Raw genomic sequence first — 11,119 nt, forward strand, 5'->3', positions numbered from 1 at the left:
TCAATTAACAAACGGAGTAGGAACACATTATAAAAATTGTTCAGAGGTTTTTTTGAAAAAAAATTAAATGAATTGAGATCGCAAATAGCTTGTTTCGTAGTTTATTAAGTTTTTGTTTTAGATTATTCAAGTTTATGGGGTAGTAGGATGGTTGGATGGCATTGAAAAAGCAAACAGTTTGGAGTACATTAAAACCGGATTTCTCGGGGATCAGTTATTGAGCTTTTCTTACATTAATAATATTTATAGGGGTATAATTAGTAAATTGGTAAAGTTAGTTACCTGATGACATTAAACTCTTGGTTAGGTCTAGGTGTATCAAGCTTGAGGTATTACAGAATTATTTAGATCAATTGTTAAGCTGGAAAATATCTGGTAAATGACCTGTAGTTGTAGTAAGTGCAAGGTACTTAATTTTGGCTATCATAAATTTGATCACACGTTTAATATATACTGAACGCAACTCACAAGCTTGATTGAAGAAAAAGATCGGTCTTAGCATAATGATGGATAAGTCACGATAGCCATTGAAGAACCGTTTAGTTGCTAGCGGTAGAAGTAATAAGATTTTAGCATGTATCAGTTGACATACTGATTACAAGTTAAAAGAGGTGATTACCTCTCTATACCAGTCACTAGTTAGGCCTTACTTAGAATACTGTATACGGGTTTGGTTTTCGTATCTAAGAAAGGATACTGACGTACTTGAAAAGGTTACTAGAATTATTCCGGAATTTAATGGTTAATTGACAGGAATAAGTTAAAGCCCCCCCCCCCCCCCAGTGGCACAGTGGTATGTCTGCGGACTTACAAGACTAGAAATCGGGTTTCGATACCCGTGGTGGGCAGAGCACAGATAGCCCATCGTGTGCCTTTGTACTTAACCTCAAACAAACAAACCATATTAAACTTTATAAGATTATGGGGGTATCGATAGGATTAAAACCCCTGTTTTATTCGTGCTATTTAACATTTGGAAAAAAAACAGGCTAGGTTTAAGACAACTTTATTTTTAAAGCATGGATTAATTTGTAGAACGTTTATTTGTTTTAGCGCAAAACTACGCGAATGAATCTCTGATTTTAGCGTTGTGATTCCCTAAACTTACCGCAGAATCACCCATGTACTTTATGGAATGAGTTGCCGTCGGCAATAGTGGAGGCCAGCACTTTACAAGAAGGAAATCGATGATTTTCGTACAAAGTTAAAAGTAAAGAACGGGTGAGTTCGAGCAGATTTGAAGAACGAAATAGTCTCTTTATTGTTCGTAAGTTATGCTATATGAATGTTTTGCTATTATTGCTTTTACTATCTCTTGACAAAATATACTTCTCCAAATTTTTGTTTTATTATATTGTATTATTAATATAAATACAACAATTACTGTTTCAGTATGTTTTTTATGGGTTTCAACCGTTCTTTTAACAGTTTTCTGTTTATCCTAAATATACCTTTAGAATTGTTAAAAATAATCCAATATAATGATACCGAAAGTCGAAACATAGAATCTATGAAAAAAATATATATAGATATACATTTTAATTGTGAACTAAGTTAGTCATTTGCTTAATTCAAATATTGTAGTTTTTATAGCTTATTACCACAAACGGAAAACAGCTACAGTGTAGTTTAATGGTGACTGTACCGAAAATCTAGTTTAATAGCGAAGTTTTTTTTTTTTTACATACTGACCTTGAAAATATATAATAGTATACAAGTGATGCCGCCGCGTAAATGTATTGATCTTTTATTACTCTCACTAAATCTATGACCTGCAATGAAGTAGCGACACCTGGTGACATTTTTATGTATACGGCAAAATGTTTTGTGACAGCGACAGGCAGTAGTTCGAGATTTGCAGTGATCGGGTTAGGACGTGTGGGGTTTATGGCGTTCTGTGTCTCATTTGCGAAAAATTGGCTCATTTGATTTTACAGACTACAAATTTAAGGTAAGATTTGGAAGTGATTATAAAGCAAAATGTTCATGTTAATTGTTATAATTATAGTCATATTTAAGTTTTATTGGAATGGAGTGTTGTTAATAGTAATTATTATTTTATTTCAAGCTTATAATTTAATCTGAAAGATATATTCTTCCTACTGTTTTTTTTTGTTAATTATTAACGTAGAGATTGTTTGCATTGCACGTTGTTAGTAAAGTTTGATGGCCTTTTTTGTTTTGTTTTCTCGTGTGAAACTTCAAGTTCAAAGGCTACACATTGCTGTTTCCGTGGGTATGAAAATTGGAATAAACGTTTTTGATTTTCTATCTCTTTTTCGTTCCAGATCAGTGGTTCTTTAACTTGGGAGAGGTCAGAATTTATCCTGGGGGTGCATGAGAAAGTTTAATGAAATTAAAACAAATCCCTACTTGCTCTACCACGAGTACTCTTATTATTATCAATAAAGCTACCTCTATACTAGCTTTTTTTAAAGTAAAACAAATTTTACAACTCCTGTTTGTAACATCAGTAGTTAACATACATTGTCTTGAAGCCTTTATCCTTAAATGTAAAGGCTGTCCTTATTCCCTGCACAAACTAATAACTTAAATATTCCATTTATGTTTCAATAAATTATTGATTCCCCCTTTTTAAACTCTTGAAAAGTGTTGGCCTCCACTGCTGCCAATAGCAACTCATCCCAGAAGCTAATTACCCCTTTAGAAAAATACAGTTCTTAACTAGAACCTAACGTTTTTCTCTTTTCAAATCTTAAAAGCTGTCTTCTCATCCTGTTGTCATCAGAATATAGAACAAATAAATCAGAGGTCTTTAGGCTATCAAACCCCAGATAGTTGTATAAACTACGAGATCACCTCTTTATTTGTTAATTTCTTTTCTTCACCAAAATATAAATTTCAGTGTCATAAAAACCTAATATATTTTTTTGATTTACTGAATTAGATCTGTACCTCATGTTTTTGCTGAAATTCTCATTTTAATGAAGGAAATAAATAACCAGTTAGTCTGCTGAATAATTAATTAATTGTGTCAGCATGTCATGTTATCCGCACACCTAAATTATTTTAAGTTATTAGTGGTGAGTGACGTATTACACATCAAACTAAATTACATCTTTCTTTTCACAAGAAGTAACAAGTGGTGTAATTCTGGGATCTGTACGTTCTCTGCTGCTACTTACTTTCTTTAATGACACTGATAAAGGAACAAGCAGTTAATAAGTTGTTTTATATTCACAATTCTGCTGTATTACAATCGTAAAAGTCTTGTATAATAGGTATTTGTTAGGTATACATCATTATTTAGGCTAGGTGTTATTTACACATTTTCAGTTGTACGTCATAATTTGTTACTTCTGTGTATTAGTCCTGATGTATTTAAAAATCTTAGTAGTAAGTATTGCATGTCCAGATTAGTACAATTACTTCAAATTTTACACTTGTATAAATCTTAAAACACCACTACTAATGATAATATGTATTATGAACTTCTTTAATGTTATTGATATCAAATTAGGTTTGTCCACGACTGTACATAGACATAAGATTAATAAAATTAAAATTTGCTTCTGGAAATAAAGGTTCACTACTGGATATTAATTAAGTACATGACTGTAAATCGTGCTGCAGACTATATATATATCAAGTAGCAGCAGGGTTCCAATGTTTGTTCTATGCAAAATATAAAATACTGATAACATTGTTCTAATTGTAGCTGTAAAACAGTGGAAACTATATTTAATAAAATTTAATTTTTTTTTTCCAGATCAGTTTAAATATATAGGTAATAATTTCCTAGTTTACAAACCTACTATATTGGCCTCAAGTTCCACTGAAACAATAATTTCATTATTCTGATATTTTATTATTACTTTGCTAAGTATTTAAATTTAGTAGATAAACAATATTTATGCAACATAACACAGAAATGGAACAATGCAAGTAGGCCTGCTTTGGCAAACAGTACTCCAAAACATGCATGTATCAGCTTAAGCATAATAATAATAATATTATTTGCCACAATATAAAGAAGGAAACTGTGACTGTGTTTAATTAAAAGTGTTATTTGTAAATAATACATCTAATAAGTTGTTACCATGGGTTATGTCCAAAAAGTGAAGCCTTTAAATTTACTTGTATATCAAATTGAGTTGACTGTTTATTTTTTTTAAATGGTCAAATAATCTCAAAGGTACTTGCATATGAAAACATGTTATGTTAATATAATATTAAATTGACAAACAATAATTTATAAGCCTAATGAAGTAGTTTTATTTTGGAAAACATACATCATATTTTTGACAGGACATTGATCTGTCTTCTTCAGAAGATAAATTAATGTTCTTTCAAAACGTGTAGTACATTCCACAAAATAAACCACTTTGTTATGCTTATAAATCAACGTTCTTCAGTTTACTATTAATCTAAAAGACTTAAGTAACCATATATTAGTAGAGATTTGTTTGTTTGTTAACTCTGTTCTGAGTGTTTAATTCAAATAATGAAAAAAATGTTTGTGTCATAGCTTAATATTTTTTACATATTTCTATAATGTATATGTTTAATGGTTTCCTGCTCTTCATGTGCTGAAACCTTTATAAGTGGCGTTATACCATGCCATATTGTAATATTCTTCAGATTTATACAGCCAATAGTGGATTTTTTAAAAGCTTGTAATGTTACTTCATAATAGTGGTATATTATTAAAAACTTACTTGTATCGTATAATGGCTTTTAAATGTGGTTCTGTATATATAGTGCTGGTTTGTTGTTGTCAGAAGGCTGGAGACAAACCATAAACTGATTTTATTTTAATGTAATTTGTATTATTTACATTAAATTAAGTAAAATTCAAGTGTATGCAGTTGTGATGATAAAAGAATCAGTAACTAATTAATAAAGTTTGACCACATTTGAAATTGTATGACAATATTTGACCAGTCAAATGTCCAACTAATTAATAAAGTTTGACCACATTTGAAATTGTATGACAATATTTGACCAGTCAAATGTCCAATCCTGGTATTCAATATACATATATATATATATACACAGCATATAAGTAAGTAATAAGTAAATACCTTGAATACAAATTAACCATCTCCATGACATTATGTAAGTATAGCTGGATAAAGACCACATAATACAAAGAGCCAATTCCACAAAAGAAAGAATCTTGTTAATTTCATGAGATTGTGTACTTGGATGATAGATAGGAGGGAAGTCAAAGCAAGAAATTACCCAGTTACATGTAATACTGCTCTTCGGTGAATAGGGTGGCTGCAGTTAGTCACATTAGAAAACAACTGTTTCTGGAGAATGACCCAAATAAAACAGCTGTTGCAGGACATGTGTACCTTATTCCATTACCATCAGAAGTTATGTTCATAGCATGGATTGTAATGGCAGAGTGACTAGATGGAATCCAATCTTCACCCTCCTGAGTCCAGATTTGTAAACTTCTTGCACCAAGACAAGTTATAGCAATATTTGTCATGTGGTGTTCATATTTATAGGGATGATCACTAGAGCTGAGCAGTTAGTAGAATTTGCTTATTTATTGATCATTAGACTCATCATTGAACACTAATCGGTTTTTGCATATTAACTTGGATAGTTGGCAATAATCTAAAATAGTAATTATTGGAAATACTGATTTTGGTTATTGATTATCTTTATGATGTTAACTAATTTAACTATAATTTTTATGTGACATTAGTGTAATCAATGCTTGTAGTTAATTGTCTAGCTGTAAGTTGGCAGTTGCTGCCGAATTTCCTGCTGTTCTTCAGCAAGGCTTTTTATGTTTGTATGAGTGACCAGCTTATTAAACAAAGCAGCATTTGAAAAAGAACCTCTGCTCATCTAGCTCAAGTCACAAAATGATGAATTAATGGCAATGTAATTACAATTCCTGTGGCCAGACTAGTTGCAAGATACAAACCTTATCAACCAATCACGTGTTGTCCATTCTTGATCATTCCCTTTGAGAAAATCCCAAACACTTGTTGGATTCCCTCTTTCAAGAACCTAATTACTGTTTTGGACTCAGGTGATCAAATCCTTTTGATGTGTTTGACCACGCCCAAGGTCTCATACATTAATTTACTCTAATCCTGCCTAAAATAATTTCAAGTTTCTCGGCTCAAGGATTCTCTCTTGTTTTTAGTGAAGTAGCAATGGTGAAACGTAAGAATGTGATGATTGATAGATATATTGGGTAAAGCATGTGTGAATGATTAAGGATATAAGCACATGTTTGCACTTGTATAAGAATTAAATTACATTTTTATGGCATTTATGTAGTTTACAAATTGAGTAACAAGTTGTTTTATTTTTTTAACAGTGAATACAACTCTCTAGTTTGCACTACAAACTTTAAACTGTCATTAAGGAAACATAATTTGCAGGATATCTTTATCTGTTTAATATGAAGTGTTGGTGGTAGATACTTTACTGAATAATATATTGTTGACATCCATTCATTTATAGCTTCCTTAGTTTATTAAAATATCCATGTATATGTTGTGAAGTTCAGCTATGTGGCTTGTACCCGATCCTATAGATACCGACATGTGAGATGATCCGAGTAATTGACGTTCCCTTTCCTTTCTCTTGAAGTAGTTGTTGAACCCATAGTTTGAGTATACAGTACATGCGACATTTGTGTACAACAAAATATAACTAGGATGAATTCCATTGATAGGTATCCTGTGAATGTATCATGGTTGATTGGGCGTACGACCTTGCTAGCACATGGTATTTGACAACACCTAATGGTCGATTTACAAACTTTTCCTTTATTGCTGTAGTTGAAAAAAAAATGCAAATACAGCATTTGCTGAACCTAAAAGAGGAAAGCCTTAATGTTAATTTTTTAAAATCTTTTTATGTTTCTCTTATTTCTTGCTGTAACCTGTTTCAAGAGAACGTCATTGTTTATCATTTAGTTCCTTTGCTCCTTATCTTCAGTTATCGTACTGCTACCAATATTCAATTAGAACGAGATCTAGGTCACATTACAAATAATTAACTGTCTTTACAGTATAGGAATTAGAGTACATTATTTTCTGGAGCTTGCTGTGTAATAAGAAGAAAGCTAAGTGCTGGTATGTGTGTATATAGTCCTTAACATACAGGATGGGACAAAAGTTGGTATGACTTCGTTGGGGCTAAAGAAAATATTATGAAGACAATTTATTATTTGTTTCGGAGTGAGACATAAGAAAATTATACTATGTTCTAAATTGGACAACTGTATGTACACTTTTGCCCCACCCTGTACATAATATATTTGATAAAAACTTCAAACATTTGTTCTATATTTTGAGTGATGGTTACTATCACTTAAGTTTAAATTCTTATTGGTATAAAGCTTGCTTTGTCTGTATAACAGCAGGACTGTATATAGGTTTTGCTGGACCATAGGCAGAAGTTTTTCAAAGCCCCCCCCCCCTCACCTTCTGCATAGGAGAAGTAAGAGAAAACTGTGGAAACAAACATGAAATACTCGTAGTTAAGCACGTGAACCTACGAGACTAGAAAGCTAGTGAGTCTGGAGGAGTACTATAAGCTCCCCCAGAACCCCGGAAGGTGGTCTTTTGTATGAATGCTCTTCCTAAAATATACAATTCTAAATTGTTTGTTGAATTTTGCACAAAGTTACTCGGGGGCTATTATATACACGAGAAGACAACAACACTTATTACCAACTGCTGGATTACTGTTGTCAGACAAAATAATAGGATTTGACTGACACTCTTGTATTGAACTCACAACCACAAAGCATGTAGTGCAATGTTTTTTTCTTCTGACTGTATTAGTACAGAACCCCTGATACACAGAGTGGCACACTAATCAATGGGCTTACGCTTGGCACATTCTGAATGGTATTAACATTACATTACATTTGAGTATTATCCACTTAATATCCTAAAAGAAATTAAAGAAAAATAATTTTTTAGATAAAATCTTGGAGACAAAAAATAACGTATCTTCAGACCAAGTCCGTGTGCAATCACACGAATGTATAAATTGAAAACTTGAAATGATAACTGCTTCTTAGAAAACCTTATCATTGAGCACTTAAAGATATCAATTTTCTCAAATAAAAATTTATAACAAGGAGTTTTAGGTGATAAATAGCTCGGAGAAAGCCAATTATACCCTTCATTATTAGTTAATAGTGAGGCAGTAATATTGGCAGCACTTTGATTCAATAATTAAGTTTTTAAGCACTAGGGGAATGTTAAACAAGGAACAAAGATTGTAATATTAAAACTTGTATAAAGAATATGTCCTTTTCAGTAAACAACATTTTCTTTTTTCTTCAAGATGAGACCAATTTTTCAAATCAAAGCTTTCCATTTGTAAAAAAATATTTAGGCTTCATGCAGGTAACTGCTTAGTGAGAAATGTAGCCCTGTATAACACTGTTCATATGGAGTTGATTGCACTGCATTGTAATGAATTTAGGGTATTAAGAAATCTGCCCCGAGTACAACTTAAACCAAGAATCATATTCTGACTTTATAATGTCCTCCCACTCAGTTTAGATTTGTTCTCGAGTTCTACAAAGTTACTTTGAACCAGCTTCTTACAAGTTGAAGATATCACACTGTGTTTCTGGGAGGTAGGTAATGCCACGATTTGACAACTTTATGTGAACAACATAATAGTACTCTCAGCCGACTGTTGAGATAAGTATGTAGATGGATTTCATCATAGCTCAACTAAACTGGTTTTTATAAAACATTTTGTGACAAATTAGGATATCAAGAAATCTGTCCTGACTAAAGCTTGACCCCAGGCTGAACTTTGACTTATGAGCACTAGTATGAGTCAATGGTACTCGTGTTCTACCCTATTAGATGCATCAAATGTAAGTTATGTTTCATCAGTCATCTGTTCTTCTAAGTTTTGACTAATATTGCAGTGTATGGTGCATCTTGTTGCTACATCCAAAGACCTTTGGGAAATTAATTTTTAAATCAGCTAAGTTAATTTTTTTTCTTAGAGATTAATTTTCTGCAATCTAAGTGAAATGTTATCTTTACCATCATGTTTATAGAAAGGTCCTGACTCCGGTATTGATTTCATCCTGTTTTGTACATAGAACAGTTTGTTTTCAAGTTGTTCTCTGAAAGTTTTAGTGTAGATTTTAGAAGATACTGTATTTAACTTAACAGTTCATATACTATAATGTATAAAAAAATTAAAGAGGTATTTATTCATATGAGGTTAAGCACAGTTGTATTTTAAATCGGGATATAATCAGAATTTTTTTCCTTAACTTTGTTATGGAGTTTGTATGCATTATTTGCAATGTCATGCATGTTCACATAGAAGGTTGAAGTGAAGTCTGAGTATAGCATCACTTGTACTTGTGAAAGTTCTACATTCAGTAAATCTTTTTTTTTCTTTTACAAAATTCTTGTACTTAATAGGCTTTAGAATTTATGTTACCAAAAGAGAGATAACCTAACATGTTTTTCACAGTAATTTAGAAAAGTAACTGTTTATGTGCTTGTAATGAACTCCTTCATGCAAATAGAAATACACTAGAAAACCCACCATTAAAAGTAATATAAAAAATAACAGCATCTGTCTCATGCAGTATTAAAAAAATCCACCATCATTATTTTGAATAAACTGAAATAATATATAAACCAGCATTAGTGATGTTAGAAAAACACGTAGGTTCAAGAAGTCTAGATAGAAATGATAGATTTTTGGTAGACATTCTTCTGAATAAGTGTCCCAAAAACTTGGGAATGATTTTAATATTTTGAAAAATTTGGAAGAATTGTGGGTCATGGAAAATGACTAAAATTGGGAAGGAAAAGAATAAAATGGGAGGGAGGAGAATCAAAAATATGGAAAACTAGACTTTGATTATGGGTTTTGTTTTTGAAGCTTTGCTACTATGCTGTTGTCTTCAACAAGTCAGGTAAGGTGAAAAATTAGGGAAGAATTTTAAGAGACTAGATTGAGGTACAGGAAAAACTTGTGGTTTTTGTTTTTTTTGTATCACAAATATTTTACTTGTAAAACAATTTTGTTGGCCTTAATTATTTAATATACTAAAAACAATAAATCTTGTAACATCTTTAGGGACAACAAGGGATGTATTAGTCCATCTCGGCTGTCCCATCCTTTAAACTAAACAGAAACTATCAAATAAATAAATTAAAATATTAAAGTCAGCCCTTATCATTCATATAGTTATCAAGCTTTCTCTTAAACTCACTTAAAGTTACAGCCTCCGCAACATCCAAAAGCAGCCCATTCCAGAGGCAAACCACCCTGTTAGGAAAATAAAATTGTCTTAGGTGAAGATGACTCCTACCTTGCCGAAATTTATACTATGGTGCATCAACTATATCAATTCCCTTTACAATCTTAAACACCTCAATCAGATCCCCCCCCTAATTCTTCTTTTTTCAAGAAAAAACAAATTGAGAGATTTCAGCCTCTCCTCCTATGACAACCCCTCCGTCCCAGGCACAATTCCCACAACTAATAAGCCTGTAATTACTGGGACAATTTTTTATCACCTCACTTGAAAAAAGAAGTGATATTAGCTAACTTCCAATCCTTTGGCACCTGCCCACTATTCAAGGACTTATGGAGAATAGTAGTAAGTGCTTCATGTTTATTCAATCTTTAACCTCCATCAAAACCCTTATAGAGATATTATCTAGCACAGGGACCTTATCATTTTTTAAACTTCCCTATTTTTTCTTAACAAGCTTAGAATTAATACAATCATATTGTCCAAGCTAGTTCCATCTATCATCTGTTCAAGATCAGGAATACTGCTTAAATCTTCATTAGTAAAAACTGAAGAAAATTCAGAATTTTATAACCCAACTATCATCAAATACAAGTTGGAGTGTATAAGTATATAGGGTTAATATATTAAAGAGCAGTAAATCTTGTATTGATAGTTGGAGGGTTAATATACTAAGAGCAGTAAATCTTGTATTGATAGTTGGAGGGTTAATATACTAAGAGCAGTAAATCTTGTATTGATAGTTGGAGGGTTAATATACTAAGAGCAGTAAATCTTGTATTGATAGTTGGAGGGTTAATATACTAAAAGCAGTAAATCTTGTATTGATAGTTGGAGGGTTAATATACTAAAAGCAGTAAA

At 31.9% G+C, this 11,119-nt stretch overlaps 1 protein-coding gene across 2 annotated transcripts in view; it reads left to right on the top strand.

Annotated features, from left to right (window-relative positions):
* Positions 1-1,860: 1,860 nt before the first annotated feature.
* The window catches only part of LOC111088976, a 34,409-nt gene continuing 25,150 nt past the window's right edge, over positions 1,861-11,119 (top strand). The window contains exon 1 of one of the 2 annotated variants that reach the window (XM_022400471.1): positions 1,861-1,951. The gene's annotated coding sequence lies outside the window, so the exon portion shown is untranslated. Of the gene's footprint in view, positions 1,952-8,813; positions 8,846-11,119 lie in introns of those variants that run through there. The other variant, XM_022400472.1, reaches the window with a different exon arrangement.

This window comes from Limulus polyphemus, unplaced genomic scaffold (genome assembly GCF_000517525.1).
Source record: "Limulus polyphemus unplaced genomic scaffold, Limulus_polyphemus-2.1.2 Scaffold4908, whole genome shotgun sequence".
Classification (NCBI taxonomy): Eukaryota; Metazoa; Arthropoda; class Merostomata; order Xiphosura; family Limulidae; genus Limulus; species Limulus polyphemus.